Source organism: Furipterus horrens, unplaced genomic scaffold, assembly GCF_987537825.1.
Source record: "Furipterus horrens unplaced genomic scaffold, mFurHor1.1.pri manual_scaffold_1, whole genome shotgun sequence".
Classification (NCBI taxonomy): Eukaryota; Metazoa; Chordata; class Mammalia; order Chiroptera; family Furipteridae; genus Furipterus; species Furipterus horrens.
In genome coordinates this window covers 18,714,082-18,741,731 of record NW_028327171.1, presented here as the reverse complement: position 1 = coordinate 18,741,731, position 27,650 = coordinate 18,714,082, and positions in this window count along the sequence as shown.

The window sequence follows — 27,650 nt, the reverse complement described above, 5'->3', positions numbered from 1 at the left end:
CTGGCTTATTTCACTCAGCACAATACCCCTTATGTCCTTCATGTTGTTGTGAATGGCCAGATTTCATCCTTTTGTGTGTGTGTGTGTGTGTGTGTGTGTAGCTAAGTCATGTTTTATGGCATATATGCATCACTTTTTTAAAAATCCATTCCTCTATTGATGGGCTTTCAGGTTCCTTCCATATCTTGGCTATTGTAAATAATGCTGCAATGAACATGTGGCTGTACATGTCTTTTTGATGTAGTGTTTTGGATTTCTTCAGATAAGTACCCAGAACTAGAGTTGCTGGCTCCTTTGTTGTCTCTTGCTATATCCTTTGTTTTTGAGTCTATTTTGTCTGGTATAAATATTGCTACCCCGGATTTTTTTTCATATCCTTTTTTATGCAATGTCTTTTTCCATCCCTTTACTTTCAGTCTGTATGTGTCTTTGAATCTGAAGTGAGTTTCTTGTAGACAGCATTTGTAAGGGTCTTGTTTTGTTATCCATTCAGCTGCCCTGGGTCTTTTAATTGGAGCTTTTAATCCATTTGGATTTGAAGTAACTTGTGGTGATTACTGGGTAGGTAGGGCGTATAAGGAGACTAAATGATAACGGAAAAAATACAATAAGTATTTTTTTTAAATAAAGTAACTTGACAGATATGTATTTATTGTCATTTTTTAATTCATATTTTTAATCTATTTTAGTACTTCTTAAAGAAGACCCCTTAATGTTTCTTGTAATACTGGTTTGCTGGTGAACTTCTTTAGCTTTTTTAAAGTGTATTTTATTGATTATATTGTTATAGTTATCCCAGTTTTTGCCCCTTTGCCCCACTCTGCCCGGTAACCCCCTTGCCTTCAGCAATCTCCCCCCTTTAGTTCAACCATGGGGCCTGCTTATAAGTTCTTTGACTTCTCCATTTCCTATACTATTCTACACATCACCCTGTCTATTTTGTACCTACCAAGTATGCGTCTTAATCCCTGCACCATTTCCTCCTTTCTCCCCTTTGCCCCTCCCAGCTGATAATCCTCTAAATGATCTCCATACCTATGATTCTGTTCCTGTTCTGGTTGTTTCATTAGTTTGTTTTTGTTTTTGTTTTTTAGATTCAGTTGTTGACAGTTGTGAGTTTGTTGTTATTTTAATATTCATAGTTTTGATCTTTTTCTTAAATAAATCCCTTGTTAAAGGGACTTATGTAATAATGGCTTGGTAATGATGAATTTCTTTAGCTTTACCTTGTCTAGGAAACACTTTATCTGTCCTTCCATTCTAAATGGTAGCTTTGCTGGATAGAGTAATCATGGTTGTAGGTCCTTGCTTTTCATCACATTGAATATTTCTTGCCAGCCCCCTCTTGCCAGCAAAGTTCCTTTTGAGAAATCAGCTAATGGTCTTATAGGCACCCCTTTGTAGGTAACTGTTTTCTTTTCTCTTGCTGCTTTTAAGATTCTCTCTTTATCTTTCACCTTTGGCATTTTAATTGTGATGCGTCTTGGTGTGGTTCTCTTTGGGTCTAGCTTGTTTGGGACTCTCTGTGCTTCCTGAACTTGTAAGTCTATTTCCTTTGCCAAATTTGGGACATTTTCCTTCATTATTTTTTCAAAAAAGTTTTCAATTTCTTGCTTTTCCTCTTCTCCTTCTGGCACCCCTATGATTCAGATGTTGGAATGTTTAAAGTTATCCCAGAGGTTCCAAACCTCTCATTTTGTTTGTTTGTTTGTGTATTTGTTTTTGCATTCTTATTTCTTCTTTCTGTCTGGTTGAATGTTTCATTCTTCCTTTTGTTCCAAATCATTGATTTGAATCCCAGCATCCTCCCCTTCACTGTTGGTTCCCTGTGTATTCTTCTTTATTTCACTTTGTGTAACCTTCATTTCTTCCTGTATTTTTTTTTTTTGCCATACTCTATGAATTCTCTGAGCATCCTTATCATCTGTGTTATAAACTCTGCATCTGATAGGTTGTCTGTCTCTTTTTGTTGTTTAGTTCTTTTCCTGGGGTTTTGTTCTGTTCTTTCATTTGGGTCATATTTCTTTGCCTCCTCAATTTGGCAGCCTCCCTGTGTTTGTTTCTGTGTATTAGCTAGAGCTGCTTTTACTCCCTGTCTTAGTAACATCACCCATTGTAGCAAAGGCACCTGTAAATTTTGTGCACAGAGCCTTAGATAATTGCCAGAGCAGGGTCACCCATTTTTCTGCTTTGTGGCTCTGTGCCTGGCTTCTGGTGATTTGCTCATCACTCACCCTGTTTCTAGTCACTTTACCCACTTCCTATATGTGATTGGCGCCTTCCATTTGCTGCCCTGGGGTTTGCATATATTCTAAGACCATATGGTCCTTTAAGTGGCAAAAAACGAACAGTTTTTTCCATCACTCCAACCCCTACTAGTTTTTATAGCCAGAGGTAATGGGGGTCTATCTTCCTGGTGCTGGAACCCAATGCTGTGCAGTCTGGCCTGGGACTGGGATTGCTCACTCCCAGGGTATCCCTCTGATTTTTATCCACCACATGAGTGTGGAACCATCTGTCCCACATCTGCTGCTGCCACTTGTCCAAACCACACTGCCTCTCTGTCTCATCTCCACAAATCTGCCTCTCTTACACGTCTGGATGAAGGTGGACTTTCATATAGCTCGATTTTCTGATGGTTCTGGTTGTTATTTGTTTTTGAAATATGGTTGTAATTCTTTCTATGGTTGCACGAGGAGGTGAAGCATGTCTACATATGCCTCCATCTTGACCGGAAGTCTCAAACTTCTTTAGCTTTTTCTTGTCTTAGGAAACTATCTTTCGATTCTTGTTTTTCTTTTTAATTGATTTTAGAGAGAGAGGCAGGGGGAGAAATAGAGTGACATTGCTTTGTTCCAATTATTTATGCATTTATTGGTTGTTTCTTGCATGTGCCCTTACTGGGGATCGAACCCCACAACTGTGATATATCCAGACTATGCTTTAACCAACTGAGTTAACTGTCCAGGGCTGTCCTCTGATTCTAAATGGTAGCTCTGCTTGGAAGAGTAACCTTGGCTGTAGATACCTGGTTTCATCACTTTGAATATTTTGTGCCAATCCCTTCTGGCCTGTAAAGATTCCGTTTTCTATCTTCATTTTTATGTTTCCTATCTCTTTGTTGAAGTTCTCACTGATTTCATCTACTCTTCCTCTAAGTTATTGAGCATCCTTGTAACCAGTGTTTTGAACTCTGCATCTGGTAGATTGTCTCCATTTCATTTAGTTCTTTTTCTGGAATTTTGTTCTATCCTTTTATTTAGGACATGTTTCATTGTTTCCTCCTTTTGGCAGCCTCCATGTGTTTGTTTCTATGTGTTAGGGAGAGCTGCAACATCTTGTAGTCTTGGTAGAGTGGCCTTATATAGTAGGTATCCTGTAGGGCCCAGTGGCATAGCCTTCTGGGCTACTCAAGCTGGGTCCTCCAGGTGCACCCCCTGTGTGGGCTGTGTGCACCCGCCTGTTGTAGTTGAGCCTTGATTGCTGTTGGCATGTCAATGGGAGGGATCTACCCCTGAGACCAATGGGCTCTGGAGAGGGTGGGCTAAGACTACAGTGGAGTAGCTGCTGTGCAGGCGCCAAGCCCCCAGAGCAAGACTTAATTTGGTGGGGCTCAGATGCTTGGGTGTGATGTTTCAGTGTGGTCTAAAGCTGACTATGGTGTCTCCAGGGAGGTGCTGGCCAATATCAGCCACCTACAAGAGCTACAAAGCAATACAGATGTATGCTACTTGTACTGAGCTTGGAGGTATCCCTGAGAGGCCAAGCTTTGAACAGAGGCCAGCTAGTTCAGGGGTTGAGGGCACTTAGCAAAAGGTACAGGGCACGCTGAGACCAGAGTAGATGTTGCTTGTTTGGGGTTTGTGAACCTTTGAGAGATTTAAGAAAGTTCTCAGCATGAGTCAAGATAGGTTTCTTGCCCTGAAAGGCCACAAGAAATGACTTGGGTGGACCACAAGTTGGGTGGTGGGGAGTGGCTCAGGGAATCACCAGGGTGGGGCAAACAGTGTTAGCCAGGTTAATAGAAACTCATATATGGGGCTCCCTTGCTGGTTCCATTGGGGCAGGAAGGTGGTCTCAGCAAAAAACGATGGCCTCTGCCAGCACTTCTACCTGGGAGAAAGCTGCTCTTTAACTCCCACACCAAAGCCAGACAATTCAGCTTCTTCCCACATATCCCTGGCACCTTTCGAGCTGCTGCCCAGTGCTAGAGCTCAGAGTCAGTGAGTCTGAGTAAGTCTGTGCATGGGCCCTTTAAGGGGAAGGGTATTTGTGGCATCAATTAGTTCTTAGATGTGAGATTGCTGGGTCAAATATTATTTACTTTTTTTTAAGTTGTAGTGTAGCTATTGACAACATTGCTCCCCATAGACTGTGTGCTTATTTACACTCATCAGCAAGGTTTGAGTCCATTTCCAGTTTTGCTTGCCAACACAATATTTTATTCTTTTTTCACCTTTGCCAATTTGATCATTGAAAAATATTTCAATGAAGTTTTAATTTGTAATTTTTCTACTTCAAGTGAGGATGCAATCTTTTCAAAGGTTTAACACTATATTTCCTTTCCTGTGAATTGTTAGCTATCTCCTTTGCCTATTATGATACTGTGATTTCTGATAAGAAATACATATTTTGGTCTTCGTTCCTGTTTTTGGCACAGAGCTCCTAAGACCGTTGGAATTTCTTAAGGGATGAAGCAGTGTAGGTGTTTTTTGGTTTTGCAAATAAGGTGACTTTGGCACTTAAGGTTGGGGGCTGATTGCCAGGAGACCCAAACATGTGATTAGAGGGTTGGAACTTTCAGTTCCACCCCTTCCTGACCTCCAGAGAGGGGAGAGGAAATGGGTTGGAGGTTGAACCAATCATTAATTACCAATGATTTACTCAATTATGCCCATGGAAGCCTCCATTAAAAATCCAAAAGGAGACCATTAGTCCAGTTTCTGTGTTGGTGAACAGTGCTGGACCCTAAACTCCACAAGGGCAGAAAAGGCTCCTTTGTTTAGGGACCTTGCCCTATGTTTCTCTTCATCTGGCTGTTAATTGTATCCTTTAATATCCTTTGTAATAAACCTGTAATCTAATGAGTAAACATGTTTCCCAAGTTCTGTGAGCTGCTCTAGCAAATTAATTGAACCCAAGGAGGAGGCTGTGGGAACCTCTGATTTATAGCTTTTCTGTGAGAAACATAAGTAACAGCTGAAACTTTGATTGACATCAGAAATGGAGGGTAGTCTTGTGGGACTGAGCCCTTAACCTATGGAATCTGATGCTCTCTTTGGGTAGATAATGTCAGAATTGAGGTGAACTATAAAATACATAGCAGGTATCAGAGAATTGCTTGGTTGTGTGGGGGAAACCTGCCATATGTTAGAGTTCAGTGCAGAACCCTTATCTATTTTCCTATTTTATTGCAGGTCTTTATATAATTTTTTTAAAAAAAGAAATAGACCTCTACTGAAATATAAGCTACGATATATATTTTCCCAGTTTGTTGAATTCCATTTGGTTTTGGTGTTTCTGGTGCAGAAGACTTTCATTTGCATATTGTTTAATTTATCAATTTTTCCATTTTGTTATCTGTATTTTATACCTACACTTACCTTATTTTGAGATAACTTTTAAAATTTCTGTAATCCATGGTGGCTATAGTTAATAATATGGTACTGTATTGCATATTTGAAAGTTCCTAAGAGAACAGATCTTAAAAGTTCTCATCATAAGAAAAAAACACTTTGTAATTATATATGGTGATGGACATTAACTGGACTAATTCTAGTGATCATTTTGCAATATATGTAAATACCGAATCATGATGTTGTATACCTGGAATTAGTGTATGGTTATATGTCAACTATATCTCAACTTAAAAAATAAAAAAGAATTCACATTGGTTTTGGTAGGAAAGAAATATTTAAAATATATTTCATTTTTGTAAAACTTGATTAAAGAGCGTCTCAAAATTCCACTCAATGTGAATTTTGTCAGTAAATGTTAACTAAAAAAAAGTTTCCTTTGTGCCTTCTAGTACTTTAATTTTTATGTGTTTATTTTTATACATAAATCTTTGCTCCATCTAGAATCCTGGTCTAACTCCTGCCACTATGGAGGATCACTTAAGCATTAAGGACCCTCTCAACCTTCGACCCACCATGGTCTTCGTTCTCCTTTGTTAAGACGGCCATCTCCTTTCCCTCTTCTCCCCAGAACATCTCAGAACTTCTCCTTTTCCAAAATCTTAAAACTCTCACATTCTGCTTCCTTGTCACAATCTCTTATCCTTCTAGGTCTCTTGCTCTCTTAGTTTGATCACAAATTTATAATATTTTCATCAAGATCTTCAACCGTTAACACCTCTCTTTTTTCTCATATTGCCCACCCCTCCTAGGTAGGACCACATAATGATTTTCATGAGCCCTAAACATACTTTCCTCCATTGGCTTCTTGCTCAATGGAAAAAAAAATTAAGTTATATTTTACAGTTGAACTTATATAAAGCTAAATATATTAATATAGTTAACATTTTCTTTGGCCTTAAAGTTTATTTTTCTTCTGTTTCTAAAAGAAGTTAAAATGCTTTGGCGGGCCCTAAGCTCTGTGCCTTAAGCATCATTCAGCTCTGCTCCTAGTACTGTTTAACTGCTTTAGCCACCTCTTGACACCACTCCTTGCTCTTCAGGCCCGTTGTGTTTCTGTGCATCTGTACTGCCACACCTCCAAGCTATATTAATCTTTTGAGCTGTACTAGAGATACATCATAAAAGGGATTGTACCATCACAGTGGGTCGGTGATGTGAAATGGACTCTCAACACTGTTGAACTATTTTTCTACATGTTCCTGATCAATTATGTGTTCCATTCCTTATGTTTGCTACTCCAAATCATTTAGCATTTTGCTCAACTAGGAGAAAAGAAAGCATGAACTCTTCTAACTCCGCGTTCTTCCATATTCAATTAGCCTTGGCTGAGTAACAGAACATTCCAAGATTCAGTGGGCTGACAGGCACAGCTGAGAAGTTCTCATTTTGGGTCTGTCATGCAATTGTAGCTTAACTCACAGTCCGTTTGACCTACAGACAATTGAAGATTTGACTGAGCTGGGTGCCCAAGATGTCACTCCCACGTGGCTGGCAATTTATGCTAGTTGTAAGCTAGAAGCTAGGGTGGAGCTTCACTGGCTGTTTACACATGGTGGCTGGGTCTGACACGGACAGGCCCAAGAGCAAGCATTCCAAATCTAGGTCATAGGCCATGGGAGTCCCAGAATGTCAGTTGCACTGCATTCTATTGGTCAAGCAAATCACTAAGGACAATCTAATTCAAGGGTAGGAGAAAGACTCCATTTTTTGATAGAGGAGTGGTACAATTACATTACTGAAGGGCATAGGGATGAAAAATGCAATCTACCATATGTTAACACAAAATCGGTTGCTTCTATACCCATTTTTAATTTCATCATTCTCATCTCTGAAAAAATGGTGTCTGTGTGTTCATAGCTGATATTCTAACAGCAGTTAGCTTGTGCTTAACTTTGCCCAACTCTTCAGAAAGATCTTTTTATCAAGTATCTCTCCTCTTGTGTGTTCAGTCTTTGTTTTCTACTGATTATTTTCTTATGAATATCCTTGAGTCTCCTCCTTAAAAATAAACATTTATTTTTGTCTAATATTCCATTCTACATACTTGCCTTATATTTCTCTATGTACAAACACAATTTTTGAAAGTCGGGTATATTATTGATTTTCTCTTTCTGACTTCCCATTCACTGCTCAATCTACTGCGTACTGTATTGGGACTGCCATCCCTAGCACCATATTGAAACTATTCTTGTGGTTATCAAAGATTTCATACTTCTCTAATCCAACAGGCACTTTATAATCTTTATGTCAACTTTTGGTAATATTTAAAGATGTTGGTTACTACCTTGGTCTTGAGACGAGGAATGGGCTTTTACGAGTCCTCTACTGACTTTCTATATGACTTCTTGGCTGTGTATGAATAGTGAAGTCTTAGAGAATGAAAGGAAAAACTAGGATTGTTAGCTTCCTATTACTCTGTAATACCACATACTTGGTGGTTTAAAACAATGAGTTTACTCTCTCTCAGTTTTGGAGGCCAGAAACCCAGAATCAGTACCACTGGCCTGAAATCAAGGTGTCAAGAGGTTCTAAGGGAGAATGTTTCTTTTCTCTTCCAGCTTTTGCTACTGGCATTCCTTGGTTTGTGACCACTCCAATCTTTAAGCCAGCATCTTTAAATCTCTCTGTTCCATCTTCACATTGCCTTCTTCTTTGAGGTTGTGTCAAATCTCCCCCTGTCTCTTTCATATAAGGATATGTGTGACAGCATTTAGGGCCCACACAGATAATTCAGGACAATCTCCTCATCTCAAGATTCTTCATTTAATCACATCAGTTTTTTTTCAAATAAGTTAACATTTACAGGCTCCACGGACTAGGGTATGATGTATTTTGAAGTCCCACTTTTTAGCTTATCATAGCTGAGGAAGAAAACTAACTTAGTAATTCAAAACCTTATGGAAGGTCCTGGATAACTGGCTGAGATGAGTCTAACTAATATAAGCAAATAACAAGAATTTAAAAAGAGCAGTGGAAATTATTGAGGGTAGTGTTTGTCTCTTTGTTTTTAAAGGCTGGAAGCTATAGTCTAGGAGGATATAAATGGCAACTCTACAGATTTAGGACTAGTATAAGGCAGAGGCTGTCATGGAATGGGCTGCAAGGAAAGGAATCAGGAGAAAGCTAAATTTCAGTTAAACGAAGAAAGTTAAAGTAGCTTTAGGTGAGTACCTACCTTGACGTAGCAATTATTGTGAAGTCTTATTTGTAAGGAGAGAGAACACTCTAAATCAATCTGAAATGTAACTTGTTCAAACTAACAGTGATGGTACAAATCAGTTGTCATGGTTTTCAAGTTATTATCCTAGAATAGATACTGTATAATTGATGCATAATTAATTAAAAGACTACTAAAATTCCAGACAATAGTGCTTGACTATGCCCTTATTCAGGAACTTTAATTAAATGGAATCAATTGAATTAATGATCTAATGAACATAATGATGTTAAGAAAGACTGGCAGTCTGATTTCCCCTAACTGGAGAAAAATTGTCCCAGGAGACTCATTTGAGCACTGACCTATCAAGATAAGCACCCTTGCTTGTGCAACTAAGTAGTCATTCAGATATACAGCTCTTTAAATCTAATTTATATACCTTTCTCTACTTTCTCATTTAAAATGATAAAAATTTTAAAAACCATCAATTGTTAATAGCAGTAAAATCGTATTTCAAATTATATAACATGAATTTGCTTTGAAATGTGGGGAAAAGATTTTTAGTGTTTACCATGATAGACTGAAATTCAAAAAGAATAAAGGCAAAAATGCACCATAATTGCTCCTGAAGCAGAGGCTATTATTGATTTCTTCCCCATCATCTCATCAACCAGAAAGTGAAGGGAGAAAAATACAAGTTCAGAGGGACCAGCTACTCAGGTATTGAGCAGAAGCTTCACGTGAAAATTTCTGTCTCATTAAAAACATTTAAAGGAAGCAGTTTGTCCTCATGTTGGAATCATTATTCTCAGTCAGAGTTCATCCTCTGGAGTTTCCACCTCTTCAGAAAGGCACATTCTGTGCAGTTTCTAAGAAGTGCTTCTTTAATGGGAGGGATTTATGTTAAGTTGGTTCAGGAGAGGTAGACAATGGTGGAGCCTTTTTAATGGACTAGAAAAGACTGTTGAGTAATTAAATAGATTTCTTTTCCCTTAGACTGTTCCATGGTTTTAAAAACACTCCACTGAGCATGTAAAATCAATTTCCATTACTGGTCTTGACCTTTGCAGTTTTATAAACATGTTTTTTCCCTGGGTTTGGAATGTGGCTCAGGCAATAATAGAAAACTAGAGAATGATACAAGTCATTGTAGTAACAGTTACAGCTTTTATAGTAAAAGTCTTTTCATACAGGCATTCATTCAACTGCATATGTTATAAATCTAATTATATAAATACCTGTTTTTTATACTACATATGTACATGTGTGTATTTATATTGAAGGCAAGATTTTTAATTTTTATTGCTCTACCATTTAAAAAAATTGCATTTGGTTTTCTCTGCTAAAACTATTTTTCCCATTCCCATTCCAAGAAAGTAGCCAAGCCATTGTGTTTCTTTGCCCCAGGGACTTTGGGATGCTGAAAGGAAACCGGATGTTGCCAGAGGACAGCTTCATTCCTTTGTGTTGGTTTTGTTTTTGGAACACTAGACCCACTTTGGGGATTATGCCACATCACCCAGAGTGGAAGAGAAGAAAGATGAGGGCTTTTGTGGGTGTAGAAATAAAACTGGCTAAAGGTAGGCAATTCCTTGAGAGGAGCAGGAGGCAGGGAGTTTGAGTGGTTTCCAAAGAATGATACACAGGTCCTGCTTGTTACCTTCCACTTCGGTGGATTGCACAGGACGTTAAGGAGGAAGGACACTAGGAATCAAGGTCTCAGGGATTGTGATTGAGAGACCCTTGTTCAAGCTTATTCATGAGTATAACTGAGCAAAGCAGTGGGCACCAGTGGGGACCACAGACCTTCCCTACAATATATTAGAATGCCGAAGATATCCCCACCCTCAACCTTTGAAACACCTGGAAATGAGAGTGGGGGAGGGGGAGGGCAGTCCAAAAATGAGCAAAATGGAATTTCCTGCCAGGCAATTTCTGCTCTAAGAGCTCAATTTGATTTAAACAAAATAAAGAACTGTGATATTTCTTACACCCAGAGTTATGGTGAAATTTCCATTCTTGTATTTTTAGTTTCAGTTATTAATAATAAAATATCCCATTGTGGAAGATGATTTTTCTTTAGTTCTCATACTTACACCCCAGCCAATCACATACTTTTTTTTTTGCTCATCTTTCTAGTACAGTATAATTTTTTAATAATATAGGGTAGAGAAAAATTATTATGTTACTGTGGTGTTGTACATGCTATTCATAGCTATGCCTTGTAGAATGCAATGATTTATACAAGTCAAATTATTTCTCCCATTGACAACTGTGTTTTCTCTGGATTAAGTAATTCTCCTAAATTTTTTATTAGGTTTCTGCATCTTCCTGATTGAACCTTTCTACCATTTGCTTAAATCCCTTCTTGCTATGTTCAGACACAAGTTATTCTGGAGTTTCCTGAAGCACGCTAACCTGCCCTAATCCAGAAAGGCTATCCCCAGAGCCCTCACAGAGCTGACCATGGAATTACTCTTGACTAGGGTTCTGTGATTCTCTCCACTTTGTCCCTCCTGTAGGGTTCCGGTCTCCAGCGTCTCGCCTTCTTTCTCCTTGGTTTCCCCACCATGAAGCACAGCCTCTAAGTGGCTCTCTGAGAGAGGCTACAGGTGAAGTAAGTTTTTCATAATCTGAATGTGCGATACTGTCCTTATTCTTCCCTCATACTGAATTGATAGGTTGGCTGAATATGAACATTTATGTTGAAAAATGCTTTCTTCACACTTTTAGGTATTGCTTTTATATTTCCAGTGTACTGTTGAAAACTCCAAAGCTATTCTGATTATTGACATCCCTCTCACATATTTACCTTCAAGCTTGCCTTTGTCCTGGTGTTTTCAGGTTTCACAATGACATGACTTTGGTGTGGTTCATTCTCATCCATCACATTTAGGTTAGAATTTTAATATATGAATTTTAGGTAGACCCAAACATTCAGTCCATACCACGGGTTTATAGTTATAAGCTCTCCAATCTAATTTCTTACTATACTGCTTTTTAAGTTGATCTTTAAATAATTATTTACAACATCACTGAATTGTTATAATTTGCAACTCGTATCTCTATGAATAATTTCAAATCTACATAAAATATTTTTGCCTCTTTTCTTTAGCTGACTTCTACAAGCATTTGAACTTGCACTTATTGAGACTGAATTGGGATAATTGAATAGACCTCCCATTACAGGAAAGATTTTGTACAGGTTCAAATACAATGTGAGCTTCTTTATCTCTAAGAAAAAAATGGAGAAAAATTATACCTTTTATTTACATATATGCAATTAGGTTTTCAAAATAATTTAATAGACCTCTTATAACACAAGAGACTTTGTAAAGACTCAAATATAGGGAAATTACTTTTATTTCTATGGCATAATTTTAGGAGAAATTATTATTTATATGCAAGTTCATATGGTATTTAGGCAAATCTATACAAAATATAAAGCATGGATATAACTTAAATACATAATTAGTACTATTGTCTTTTCCTCCTCTTCTCGCACTAAGAAAATAGGCAATAATTATGAAGGTTGGATTTTCCTGGGGGCGCAGATTGAAATTACTATGAGTTACAGAAAATAAGGTGCTACTTATTGTTCATCCATGTTTATGGAATTGGGCATAAGCCTAATATATATTTAAACAGATCTATGACAAGAGAGATCAATGAAGTCATAGGTAGATTAAGCGATTTCACTTCATAAAGTAATACATTTTCTTTAACTGTATTTCATTGATTATGCTATTACAATTGTCCTAATTTTTTCCCTTTTGCCCCCCTCCACCCAGTGCCCCTCTTACCTGCAGCAGTCCCCCCCTTAGTTCATGTCCATGGATATCCATATAAGTTCTCTGGCTTCTCCATTTCCTATATTATTCTTAACATCCCCATGTTTATTTTGTTATCTACCAATTATGCTTCTTAATCCCTGCACCTTTCCCCTCCCGGCTGATAACCCTCCAAATGATCTCCATACCTATGATTCTATTCCTGTTCTGGTTGTTTGCTTAGTTTGTTCTTTTTAAAGATTCAGTTATTGATAGTTATAAGTTTGTTTTGATCTTCTTCTTTTTCTTTAACATTCATGTAATAATGTCTTGGTGATGATGAACTCCTTTAGCTTTACCTTGTCTTGGAAACACTTTATCTGCCTTTCCATTCTAAATGATAGCTTTGCTGGAGAGAGTAATCTTGGTTGTAGGTCCTTGCTTTTCATCATTTTGAATACTTCTTGCCATCCCCATCTTGTCTGCAAAGCTTCTTTTGCAAAATCAGCTGATAGTCTTATGGGTACTCCTTTGTAGGCAACCCTCTGCTTTTCTCTTGCTGCTTTCAAGATTCTCTATCTTTAACCTTTGGCATTTTAATTATGTGTCTTGCTGTGGTCCTCTTTGGGTCCAACTTGTTTGGAACTTTCTGTGTATGTCTGTTTCCTTTGCCAAATTTGGGAAGTTTTCTTTCATTATTTTTTCAAACAAGTTTTCAATTTCTTGCTCTTCTTCTTCTCCTTCTGGCATCCCTATGAATCAGATGTTGGTGTGTTTGGAGATGTCCCAGAACCTTCTTATACTATCCTCAATTTTTTGAGTTCTTGTTTCTTCTTGCTGTTCTAGTTGAATGCTTATTTCTTCCTTCTGTTCCAAATCATTTATTTGAATCCAGGCTTTCTCTTCCCTTTGCTGTTGGTTCCCTGTAGATTTTTCTCTTTTTCACTTAGTGTAACCTTTATTTCTTCCTTTATGTTATTGTTATACTCAATCAGTTCTTTGAGCATCCTGATCACCAGTATTTTGAACTCTGCATCTGAAAGGTTCCTTATCTCTATTTCATTTAGTTTCATTTCATTTTTCTGGGGTTTTGTTCTGTTCTTTTATTTGGGCCACATTTCTTTGTCTCCTCAATTTGGTAGCCTCCATGTGTTTGTTTCTGCATATTAGGTAGAGCTGCTTTGACTCCCTGTCTTAGTAGCATGGCCTATTATAGAAAAGGTTCCTGTAAATTGTATGGGGCAGAGCCTTAGGTAATCGCTAGGGTGGCGGCAACCCACTTCACTGCATTGTAGCTCTGTCTCGGGGGAGGGTTCAGAGAGGGGAGAGTGCTGCTGCCTGGCTTCTGGAGGTTTGCCCAGCACTTGCCCCATGTCCAGTTACTTCGCCCACTCCCCATATGCGACTGTCACCCTTCCAGCTGTTGCCCTGGTGCTGAATCCCAGAGTAGGTGGTTTTGTCTACGTTTTAAGACTGTGTGGGTCCTTTAAGCAGAGTCTCCTGAAAATCCGGCATTTTCTTTTGCCACCCCAATCCCCACTGGTTTTTACAGCTAGAAGTTATGGAGATTTATCTTCCTGGCACTGGAACCCTGTGTGGTCTGGCCTAGGGCTGACATCACTCACTCCCAAGGTACCGCAGCTCCCAAGGTATCCCTCCCAATTTTTATCCATTGCATGTGAATGTGGGACTGCCTGTTCCACCACCACTTTCCCATGCCACACCTTGTCACCTCACCTCTCCACCTGGCTTCGCGTCTCCATCCTCCTACCCATCTGGATAAATGTGGCTTCTTTAAATCCTTGGTTGTTGGACTTCCATACAGTTTTATTTTTGACAGTTCTGATTGTTATTTGTTTTGAAGTTTAATTGTAATTCTTCCTGTGGTTGCGTGAGGAGATGAAGCGTGTCTGCCTACACTTCCATCTTGACCAGAAGTCTAAAGTAATACATTTTAAACTTGTATTGCAGTTTGGAATTTTTATGGAGTTGGATATTTTATTTCTGCTCTTCATTTCCTAACTGCAAGCTGACTTTTCTTACAAAATAAAGATGGCTCTTCAGCTCCTATCCACCACTGGTGAGCCTAGACAGTGTCCACACTTCGAACTTCCAAAGGGCTCCAGTCTTCGAGAATGTGACCTTGCAGAATAAGCAACCAGAACTTGCTGATATTTCTAGCATATCCTTTGGCTGCTAAAATGAATTCTTCTCAGTGCATTGATCTGCTGTTTTTATTAAATAAACAGTTCAACTTATGTGTAAATCTTAGTGTTTGACAAATCCTGTTTGTGTCTTTTTCTGTTAAATTCTGGTTGAAGTTTTTGTTCCATCTACATTGTTCTTCCTTTTCCTTGAACTCCTACCCTTCCTAGAATTTGCACCCCATGGTTTAGAATCTAATTCTATAGTGTTGGTTTGTTGCTGCTTGCTTCAGACAGTTCCTAACCCCCCTTCACCTCCATCACCCTTCCCATCTAACTGAATTGTGATGACTCAGAAGACAAAAGTCATGCATGGTATGTCTTTATAACCTGCACAGTGGCACTCAGGTTAGGCCAGTGGTTCTCAACCTGTGGGTTGAGACCCCTTTGGGGGTCGAACAACCCTTTCACAGAGGTCACCTAAGACCATCGGAAAACACATATATAATTACATATTGTTTTTGTGATTAATCACTGTGCTTTAATTATGTTCAATTTGTAACAATGAAAATATATCCTGCATAGGACGATGACCATGTCCAGCTTGAAGCAGCTAGAGGAGCTCAAGACCTTCGCCCATTGTCCTTTATAAGATTATAAAGGGTCTTAAGTCTGAGAGGGAGGGATTGTTATTTTTTATTGTTAAAATAATTAATTAATTATTTTTAAAAAAGAAGAAGAATATATGAAAGGGTGAGGCAGGCAGGGGAGCTTGTATGTACGACCCATGGACATGGACTTGGGGGGGGTTGTTGGGGGAGGGGGGTGCTAGGCAGAGGGGAGCAAAGGGGAAAAAATTGGAACTGTTGTAACAATATAATCAATAAAATATACTTAAAAAAAAGAAAATACATCCTGCATATCAGATATTTACATTACGATTCATAACAGTAGCAAAATTACAGTTATGAAGTAGCAACGAAAATAATTTTATGGTTAGGGGTCACCACAACACCAGGAACTGTATTAAAGGGTCGCGGCATTAGGAAGGTTGAGAACCACTGGGTTAGGCTTTCTCATTGAGAGAGAATTGAGACGTCTTCTGTGCCAAGTGCCATGTAAACACTTTCCATAGTATTTCTCATCTTTATATAGATGCTGCAAAAGGCCTGATATTTTTACCTCATTTCTCAGTTGAATCTGACACTCAGAGAAGGAAAGTAACTTACATATAGCTATTAAGCATCAGTCAGGATTTGAACCCAGTTTGAACCCAGGATTTGAACTCATGATCTTTCTGCTAACCATAGTCCACTCACCTCATTCTCAGAGCTCACAAAGAGTCCAGCTAAGCATATTTGAGCAGCATCACTTAGCTCTCATCTAGATTTGTAATTTGGACTACTAACCCAGATGTAATTCAAATCTTATCCTGCTGACTTCCAGTGTTAGCTCTGCTCGTTTGATAATTAGGCAACCAACTTTCTGAAGAAAGGTATTTGTCTTTTTAGGGCCACTGGAGTCTGGTGAGAGTCCCAAAGTGTCAAGATATCATCAATGAACAGCCTGGTTCTGAAACCCAATATTTCCCCCGAGTCTAACAATGGCCAGGCTGTTGTAGTAATGTAGGGTCTGTAACTTGTCCCTTCCTTTCCTTTGCATTTCATCACTCCCACATTTTTTAAACAACTCTTTCTCTATGATATAATAATGGGCAAGCACACTGAGTTTTTAAGTGACAAGTGAGTGCCAGGAATGTGTTATTTGCTTTGGAAAGATACAAATTCCTGGGTTTAGAGATTCCAGTGACTTTCAGAGAGAGAGAGAGAGCCGCTGGTCTCCTTAAGAAAGGCCACCAATGGGAGTGATTTCTGGTGATGCAATGCTGATATTTTAGTACCATCCTGGAGAAGGGAAGAGGGGGGTTTCTCTGGAGCCAGATGAACTCATAATTAGTTCTCACGCAGGCTGCTTAAGCAATTATGGTGAAACCAAATCACATTACTTTTTTTCTGCTGCTCTTGATAAAAGCCTCAATCCTGCTCCTTCTGCTCCATAGGGCACTTGGCTGGCCATTATTTCTAATACCACAGATGCTATTCTTCGCTTTTGTTTCCCGGCTCCAACTGTCACTGTGTAAAATAAGAAGTGTGGGGGAAATAATGTACACCTCTCGGTCTCACTACTTCAGAGGCACCTAGCAACCCTGTCTCCAGGCAGGCTGCACGCATCTCCCTGGTAGTTTATTGCCCACTCACAGCAGAGGCGGTGTGCTCGCTGTAAATAGCCTACATTTTTGCCGGTGCCAGTTTGGCGGTAGGGTGGTGGTGTCATTTGGTGTCCTCAGGGATGTTTGGTTCTTGTTCTGGGAAGACTAGGGCAAAGCAATGGCTATTTCCCCCAGGCTGTTTGTGGAATCAGAAATTAGATTAAGCAGTTCCGTACTTGGTGTTGTGTAGTCTAAAATCAAAAGCAATGGTTTTCAACCTTTGTTTTTTTTCCCCCCAGTCTTTGTCATAGTTCTTATGAGAACCTTCCAGAATGTTCATGACATTGTTTCCTAAAGGATGTTTCCCAGGTATATCTATGCGATGAGCAACCTTCCTGGCTATTTTGTCCATCCACCAACTTACCCAACAAAGCTATGCATATCAGCCATCCCCACAGTTTTCACCATATCCACTCTCTGCCTCCAAAATATCAGTTGGGCTGAAGAGAGCCCTGCACTGGCTTACCCACCAGCCACATGGACATTTCATTTTAGGCTCATAGACCACAGAGCATTATATATGGATGTTGTGACTTGTCTGCTTTCTGTATATTGGGTTTTCTAAAACATTCTTTGTTTCTTTACTACTTGTATCTGATCTGTATTTTAACCATCCCCAGAGTAAAAGCCTTAGAGACTGAAAGTCACATCTCTTGTGGAAGGAAACCAAACTTTTCCTGTGATGAGTGATCCAAGAATGGAAGGACTCCCAACTTGAGTTGGGAAACTGTGAGTGCTACAAGGTAGAGGGGTAATCCCAAGATATCAGGAAGGGTATAGGTTTTAACCCCTGAGAGTCATTCCCTCATTCATTCACCAATTATTGAATTCCTAATGAAAAATCATATTGACAAGCTCATAGTCTGGGGATGTTTTAGTAAAAACAACAATTAAGAGCAATGTCAGATTTGTTGTAATACGAGCTCTTACAAAGTGCTTTGAGAGCTCAGATGGGGATGGCTGGGCTCTCTAGGGAGATGGGAAAGTGTAATGAGTGATACTAATATTATTTAATTTTTAATCAAGGCTATGATTAACAACTGGCTCACACCATTCCTGAAAATCTAGCACTTGGCTGTCATGAGCTGGCACGAGCTGGCTGCAGCACATTCTGGGATAAAAGTGAAGTTGCGAGGTGCAGCTATGCCTTGTGGCCATGCTAAGGAATTTGGACTCTTTCCAAGAGGTAGGATAATTGGAAATATCACCTGGTGGTTTTGTTCTTCTTGTTTTATATATACTTTTTTACCTTCTCCCACCAAAGAAGGTACTTTTCCTTGTCTCAGATGCTTCTGCTTTGCTGCCCAGAAACCAAATCTTTCTAAAGAGCAGTCCAGGCACTGTCAAGGTGAAGGTCAGAGGTGAACCATTGCTCTTGAGAGCCCAGTCTCTGTATGAGATTCCTGTACATTTCAGAGGATCCTTGGTGGAAGGAAGGAGCCCCAAAATAAGACTGAAATTGAGTTTCTCATTGACTAAATAGAAGAGGGATCAGCATAATTGAACTATTTTACAGAGGTTAAGAGAAATGATGTCTCTTGCATTCTAGTGTTACGGAATAAAACCGATACCTGCTACAACTGTGGGTGATATACTTTTAAACCAGAAAAATAACCTGATTGCATCTAAATTTTGGAAGGATAGCTATCACACATATAGAGGAAGAACTGGAAGGAGGAGACCTGATTGAAAAATTAGACCAGTTAGGTGTGATCAGCTACCATGATAAGGAGAGTAACCAGGGTAGTCTCTGGGAATAAAGAGGAGGGGACAGGCTTCACAAAATTTCAGAGGCTAAATCACAAAGGGTGTGAATACAGGTTGGAGGATTTAAAATATGAGCTGTTGTGGCTTAGAAGCATATGCAACCCCAAGCCTGTGGTGGTTACCACTTGCCAGGCACAGTGCCTCATATTTAGCAGGTGCTTAATAGGTACATGTTGAATGAATGAAAGAGGGAATAAATGTGTATAAGTCCCATGCACAACCATATATGCATATTTTCACTACATTAAAAATGCAAAAGATATATCTGATAAAGGACTCTTATCCAAAATATACTCCTAAAACTCAACAATAAGAAAGCAAACATCCGGACAGAAAAAAATGGCAAAACACCTGAAAGACACGTCGTCAAAGAAGATATACAAATAGTAAATAAGCATAAGAAAAGATGCTCTACATGATATGTTATTAGGGAAATGTAAATTTAAATAAGAAGTATGGCCAATGAGAATGGCCAAAAGCCATAAAACTGACAACAACAAATGCTGGCAAGGATGTGAAGCAATAGGAACTCTCATCCATTACTGGTCAGAATTCAGAATGGTACAGCCACTTTAAAAGCCATTTTGGCGGTATCTTATAAAACCAAACATAATCTTACTGTATCACCTAGCAATCAAATTCCTTAGTATTTACCCAAAGGAACTGAAAACATGTCTACACAAAGACCTGTGCATGAATGTCTACAGCAACTTTATTATAATTGCCCCAAATTGGAAGCAACCAAGATGTCTTTCAGAGGTGAAAGGATGAACAAACTATGGTCCATCGAGACAACAGAATATTTTTCAGCAATAAAATACAATGAGCTATCAAGCCATAAAAGAAAATGGAGGAAACTTAAATACATACTACTAAGTGAAAAAAAAAATCTGAGAAAGTTAAACACTATATGATTCTAACTATATGACATTATGGAAAAGGGAAAACTATGGAGACAATAAAATTAGTGGTTCCTGGGGCCAGGGTCATGGGGAAGGTCATCCTCAACCCCAGTTCATATGTTGAAGGATAAATAGATGAAACACAGAAGATTTTTAGGTCATTGAAACTATTCTGTTGTGATTATAGTGTTGGATATATATCATATATTTACCAAAACCCATAGACTATATGATACCAAGACTGAACCCTAATGTAACTGTGACTTTGGGCGATAATGCGGGGTCAATGTAGGTGCACCAATTGCAACAAATGCACCACTCCGTTGGGAGATGTTGATAGTGGGAAAGGTTGTGTGTATATGCGAAGACGGAGGGTAAGGGGAAACCTCAGTACCTTCCACTCAATTTTGCTATGAACCTAAAACTGCTCTTAAAAAATAAAGTCTATTTAAAAGGAAAAAAAAAAAGTGTTCTGGGAGCTAGCATGAAGATTTATGACTCTGTGCCTGAGTGGTGGTTATGGAAACCAGCGCATTTCTGCATTGTTTGAATATGGTATTCTAATCAGAGACTGTATTTGTATAAAGATCAATGAGCCTGTTAAGGGAGAGAAATGCTAGTGTGGCAGGAGGAAATTCAGGTATTCAAGATTATAATGAGGTGTATATGAAAGAAGAGAGGGTGAGCATTTGAACCAACTTAACCCAGTTTACTATTCCATGAATGTCAGATCATTTTGGACTTCATCAGAACTCGCCAGCACTTAAGAGGGGGTGTCAGCTCTGTGTTTCCAACCTACCATCTCTCACCTAGGCAGTTGTAGCAAAAACACATTTCAGACCATAATAGTCTAAACAAACAAATATTTGCTGGCAAGCAGGCACAAAACAATCATTCTGCCTGTGTGTACTTGGAATATTTCCAGTCTCAACACTTGATGTATTGACCAGCACTTTCATGAAAGGCTCTTTCCAAGATGAAGACAAGAGTGTTCTGATAGACGGAGGGTCAGGCCCTTTAGCCAGATCAGATGACAGGATTGTCCACTGATGGGAGAGGCACAGGGCCTTACCAGCTGTCCCCCTGGTATGAGTTACTGGCCTGGAACATGATAAATAATAAAACTTCTGGTGTTGGTTTTGACAAGAATACTTTTGAATGCCACCTGGCCAATTCTTAGGGTGTTAACTCTATTAGGCCACTTCATATGCTTATTGATTCCTGGGTATAGATCAGAATTAAATTGTTCACACAGAGTTCCCAGTGTTTACATACTGTGGTACTGTAAAACATATTACAACAATAAAACCAAAAGAAACATCAAGAAAATAATTTTAAGAAAGCTCCAACATCAGAATGAAACTATACCTATGCTTTGTGCTGTACTAGTAACAACGGTACATGTTTCCAGTTATTGTGCTGGAGAGAGCCAGTATATATGGGGCTTTATAACATTTAAAAACAGTTCAGAATGTCATGGCTTCTTTCTGAGATTCCCCAGGAATAAAAGGTTTTCCATTAACAAAACCTTGATGTAAGGCTTTATTTGATGGATTTATTTTCTTATTTATTTTTTGTAACAAGAAAGGCCATGAGTACTATGGATGAGCAGAAAAATATCCCAGAGACAGGTTGTCATAGAAACTGTGCCAGGAGAGCAGCTGCACACAGGATAGAATGCACCTTCCCAAGCTGAGAGAAGGAAGTGATCTTGAAGCTACTCTTTTCATCAGTTCTGGAGAGTAAAGCTTTCGTGAATCTCATCATGGAAATTTTGTCAGTGACAGCCAGGGTAGATGGGATAAAGGAGGTTGTGGGGCTGGTGATACACAACTCACTGGACTTTTTTTACATTAAAGTAGATAAAATATATAAAACACCTACTATATATATTGCTCCTGAAAAATATTAATAATAACAATAATCTTTATGACCTCATGCAATCCCCACTAGAGCCCTCTAAGGAAGACAGTCATTATTCACATTTTCCAATGGGAAAATAAGGTGCAGAGAAATTAAATTGTCCAAGGTCACAATGATAAGTGGTAGAGCTGGAACTCAAACACGAGGATCTCTGACTCTGGGGCCCTTGCCCTTAACTGCTCTGCTGGACTGAATGAGTAGACAATCAATAACTGGTAATAGTTATAAAAACGATTCTTTGGGGCTGAAATAGTAGTAGGAGTTTCAGTTGCCATGAAATATGTACAGCAAATGTCATAACATTTGTTAATTTTGTTTGTTCCTTAAGTTTATTTTTCCTAAACCAAGCAGAAGGGTCCTCTTACAGGACGAAAACCAACAACTTTGTTTTATTCTTCCTTCTGGACTCCCCAATGCAGAGCTCCAGGTTGCCCTAACTAATCATTGTCCTCCTATAGAGCTCTAAGGAAACTAGGAATCTCTTCTTTCTCTCTAATAAAACCAGGAATCTTCCCTCTCTTCTCTCTCTCTCTCTTTCTCCCCCCTTCTCTCTCCCTCTTTCTCCACCCCACACCCCCTTCCCTCTCTTTCCTGAAGGAGAAACTCATGGCTGGAGCTTCCTTACCATACCTTCCCTGAAGTTTCAAGATTTTACAGGCTGAATTGTGTCCCCTCTCCCAAATTTATATGTTGAAGTGTGTTAAGGAGAAAACTATTCATGATAGTTGTTAAAGAATAGTAAGGCAAACTTTATTCAGGGGCACTATCACAATAGGTATAGGAACCACTACAGTGGGGTTCTATAGTAAGGGTGAGAGATTGCCTCAACTCCAAATGCAAAAAAAAAAAAGGGAATTTGTAGCTACAAAGTAGGGTGGGGGTCAGTAGATTGAAAATTGCTAAGAGGAAACATCATGGACAAGGGAAGATTCTGCCTAAATGGACCTAACAGGATTTTTGCTAATGGCAGGCCAGGTTGAATATTTCACCTGGATGATGATGGGTAATTCTGGTTAAATCAACTTAATAGGATTCTTGCTAGAAAATGAACTCTTCAAGGAAGAGCACAACAGCCCAACTAAGGTCAGTCCAACTCAAAAAGAGAACTCAGAAAAGCCTGACCAATGTTGGTCAAGAAGAGAATCTTCGTCAAGTCCTACCCCCTCCGCCCCCTCCGCCACCCCCCCCTCCTCGCCCCCCGGAGCTTAATAATGTGACTGGATTGGTGATAAGGCCTTTAAAGAGGTGATTAAGGTAAAATGAGATTGTATGGGTGGACTCTAATTCAATATGATTGGTGTCCTTCCTTATAGGAGAGGAGGATAAGACACAGAAGGATGACCATGTGAAGACACCAGAGGAAGACAACCATCTACAAGCCAAGGAGGGAAGCCTTTAGAAGGTACCAGCCCTGACAACACCTTCATCTTAAACCTCTAAACTCGAGAACTATGAGGAAATAAATTCCTGTTTTTCAAGCCATCTAGGCAGTGGGCCTTTGTTATGGCAGCTCTAGCAAATGAACATACCCTGCAGTAGTCTGAGCACCAAGTTGATTCAAAACTGTGTCACCATTTCCTCCTGGCATGTCCACTTGACATTCTGTGGCTGTGGCTGTTCCTCTGTGATCGAGGAGCAGTGTGTATGTGAACCCCTGTGTAAAATGGCACATGTCCACCTTGGAAATGGCTCTGGGGAGGCTAAGGCCAGGAAAAGTAATCAAAGTACGTGCTTTCCTTTGTGTTCTTATGCCTGCCTCCCATGCGTCCAGGCTTTCCCAAGGACTAGTGCCTTCCTTGGAGCTAAAACGACACTTTGTTTATAACTAGATGCTGCACGGGCCACTAATTTTCGATATGTCAGTTTATCACTCCTACCCCACCCCAGTTAATCTCTGGCTACTGAGATTATGACTATGAAGTATTCACTCTGTACTCCCAGCACCTACTATAATTCCTAGTTCAAAGAAGGCACTTACTCATGCTCGGACTTCTTTAATAGATATATGTATTTTTAAATCTTTTTTTTCCTTCTTTATCTCTGATTAGGGGGGTTGTGTAACGCAGACTTCAGTGAAAGACATTTTAAGCACATTGAACATAATGCTATTAGCAATGCTCAGTGTTATAAGGAAAGGGGTTTATTTTTATTTTCAATGCTCCAATCAGAAGACTCTGAAATGCCTAAGCCTCTTCTTCTAAGGGAGAATGTAAGTGTAACAGAATTTGAGTTGTCTAGGAGAAACGGTCATCATGAACTTTTAAGGAATCTTACTGCCTTCTCCACTCCCAAGGTGGAACCAGCAGCCCACAGAGGGAACTAGGCATCCTAAGGGGAGGAGGAGAGAAAGGGGCCTGCAGAAAAAAGGGATCCCCAGGCTCCCACCCAAGACAGACTTTGTCAGGACTGTCAGGCAACCCAGTGGAAAATGAGTATTTCACCTCATACAATTTCTGGGCTCCTTGTGTGTCTGGACTATTAGAAGAATTGTTGCTTTTTGGTGATGAACTGTACCTCATTCTCCTCAGACTTTTGGGCAGAAGAGGGGGGCAATATACCTTGATTATTATGAACTGTATCCAGCTGGTCATGTTGGACCATGGAAACAGTACACCACTTATTCAGTCCTCAGTCCAGACAAATGGGAGGTGCCTGATCTATCATGGGTCCCGGTTGGAAGCAAAATACAGTGTTTCAAAATACAGCCTTTCACATGGCTGTTCCAGAGATACAATCCAAGGAAGGTCAATGTCTGCTGAAGTTTGAGTAAAAAGCTGGGTCATGAGCGCCCGTTATTTTTAGACAACAATGGGTGATGGACAAAGCAGACTGTGTAACTAACACAAGCTTTTGCACTACTTGGAACACAGTCCCCCTTCAGGAGTTGACTCTTGGTGAGACAATTGCCGACACCACACAGATTTGTGTCGGGACCACCAAAGAAGCCGAGTCAGTCATTTGTGAAGAAGTGAAACAGTCCTTTATTAAACTTTGTATAATATTAAAAATGAGCACACTTGAAGGTCAAGTCTATCCTCCAGGTTCCTAATCGTAACTCAGAGACCCAAGAGGGAAAGAGAATGGAGAAAAAGCAAAAAATAAAAAAAGACTGCCTGGAGTGAGGGAACACTAAACAGAGACAGAAGATACTCTGTCTTTGATGTCAAACATAGACATGGCAACTTTTTTTCCCCTCCTAAAGGCATTTAATTTTGTGGGATTGAATTCTTCTTTCTGAAGCCTAGGAAAATCAACTGTTTGATCTCCTCTGGGTAGTTTGAAGGCTGTTTGTTTGTGGGTTGGAAAGTTAATGCCACAAAAAGCACTAAATCTTACAACGTGCCAGCTTTGAATGATTCACAGCAGTCACAATGCAGGTCAGATGGTGCATTTTTGGTCTTAAAAAAGAATAAAAAGGTTACTTAAAAGTGTATATCTAAAAAACATAAGACATTTGTACTATTTATCATCCAGTGAAAGCTAAATAGCGTTGGGATATGATTATTTCGTTATAGTTTGAAAAACAAAAGCAATTATTTCTTAATACCAATTTTTTTTTGTTAATTTAAATTGTTTTAAAAATTGGCACAAAGGAATGAAAAGGGCCTTTTATGTAATTTATAATGAAGATCTGTTGAAGAAAATTAGCTCCTACAGGAATAAGATTGATAATGTGACATATACTCACTTTGATCTAAATTTAACATCTTCCCACATTTTCAACATTACAGTGTCCTTCTAGTTACTATAGTGATTTGCAACTCAACATTTAATTCCTAGGTAACAGACAACAATCGTGGATACCAGGGTTGGCGTAGGTAAAAATTCTATTTATTTAATATTATTTGCTTGAAAAGCAATCCCCAGCATATTTAAGGCTTGCCACATCTAATGAGGAGATTGAAGTGCCTCCAAATACAAGTTATACAAGGAGAATCAATAAGCATGTTTTGGCCTTAATTCTTAGTGTAAGAACCTTGATATGACATCACAACATTGCTAGGGAAACAAAAAATGAGGGTTCTAAAATAAGTACTTTTCAGCTGGATCTGACCTAGAAAGTCACTCTTGATGTTTGATGAAGCCACGGACAAAAAAAAAAAAAAAGTACCCTCAATAACTGGAGCATCTGTTCTATCCAGTGTTGTATCATGTTCAATGTTTATTCTTCTTCTAAAATTAACAGATCCATGACGTGGGAGTTTTTTTCTCATGGAAGCAACTTGTATTAGAAACTTCCAGATAAGCACAGAAACATCTCCTGACCATTGGAAAGGACAATAAGTACTTCATTATATGGCTCTTCATACTTAAAAAAAAAAAAAAAAATCTTCCCTGGAGGCCTGTTTCAGCTCTCCAATAAAAATATTATAGTATCCAAAGATTCATACCTGAGTACCACAAAGATATCTCGTTATTTACATTTCTAGGTATTGGCCCTGCGGTGCAGTCTTCCTGTGCTCGAGATAGTAACGAGTCGATTGGAAGGCAGGGCTGTGAAACAAGAACCCACACTTTTAAATCCAGCTTTTCCATTGCCACACAGTAAGCAAAAGCAAAAGCAAACACAAGCAACCAAAAAATGTAATGGAACAGACCAAAAATATAACAGAAAAGTGACTAAGAAATTATAGTGTTAGCGTATGTTAAGAAACTTCAAATTCATACTGATGGTGACACTGAGTGAACTCTTCCTGTGTGACCAGCCCTCATGACAGCTACATTGGGGTTGTTATTATTAATCTCTCCATTTTACAGATGAGGAATTAAGGCTGGTAGCATTAAAATAACTTTCTCAGGGGATCCCAGTTAAGTCAGTAAGTAGTGGGACTTGTATGTATTTAAAAAAAAGAAAACAACTAAAACAACCAAAAGCCCAAGCAGTCACAAAGATATATAATGGGTAGTTCATCTCACAAGTGCCAAAATACAGTCTAAGGGGTCCATGGGGTTTGCACTAAGGTCCAATCCAATGTATTCACAAAGTCAAGTGGCCAGAACAAGTACCCTTTAAAGAAGACAACCAGCAATGGGGAAGTAGACTGGATTTCCATAAAGCTTTCTGTTCTTTGTAGGGGAATTTTCATGTGCCCTTTGGTAAAAATATTTACACTTATGTATATATATCCACATCCTCAAACTGGAAAGCAGGGTAGGTAGAAGATTTTGATAACGCCTGATATGCAAGAATATGATAATGGTAGACTTCTTTTTTTTTTTTCCAAAGTAGTCCTGTGAACCAGTGACAGGTAGCAGATTTATTACTGCTCCTGGGAACTCAGACTGGGTGTCAGACAGTGATAGTCATATATCATTATAGTCCAGAGCAATTTTAGCAATTCATTCTGCAAGTCCCAGCATATATTATTGATTATTATTCCATATGAATCAATCACAGATGAGTGGGCTCCTGTAAAAGGAGTTGCATAAAATTTGATGGCCTTACCAAACTTCTATATTTAGTAGAGAAAAGCAGTAAATGCAACACACCGCAAGAGGGCATGCTGGGACTTTTAAATACCAATGACTGCAGCCAAAGAGAGCACAATTCGACAGGACGTGGATTTCAGCTACAAGCCAGTTGCTTTTCTGCAATCGTTAAATATCAAATCCAGAGGATTTTTTTTAGTAGCATTTGTGGGATTTGAAAAGATTAAGAAGGTTTTTTTTTTTTTTTTCAGGCACATTGCTTTTTATTTTCATAGAAAGAAATGAGACTTTTTAAATAAAAATTTATTTTCCTGGGTTAATATTCTAGTCGGTATATACTTTGAACCATCACCAATTATTAAGTTGGTTTGGAAAACATTTAAAAAGAAACTTTTGCTATCAGTAATATTGCAGGTTAAAAATTGGTAAAATCAGGGTTCATTTTAGCAGCTAGAGAAAGATTAAGTGGAGGGTATTATGGCAAATTAGTAGAGATTCAAATAATCTCTGTACTCCAGCCCTCACACATGTAATGAAGTGATTCATTATATGTTAAAGAATGACTTTTTTTTTACAAGACTGTCTATTATTTTTACATTACCTCTTTAAAAGCCGGTGAAATTTGAACATGGGATTGAAAAAAGGATAT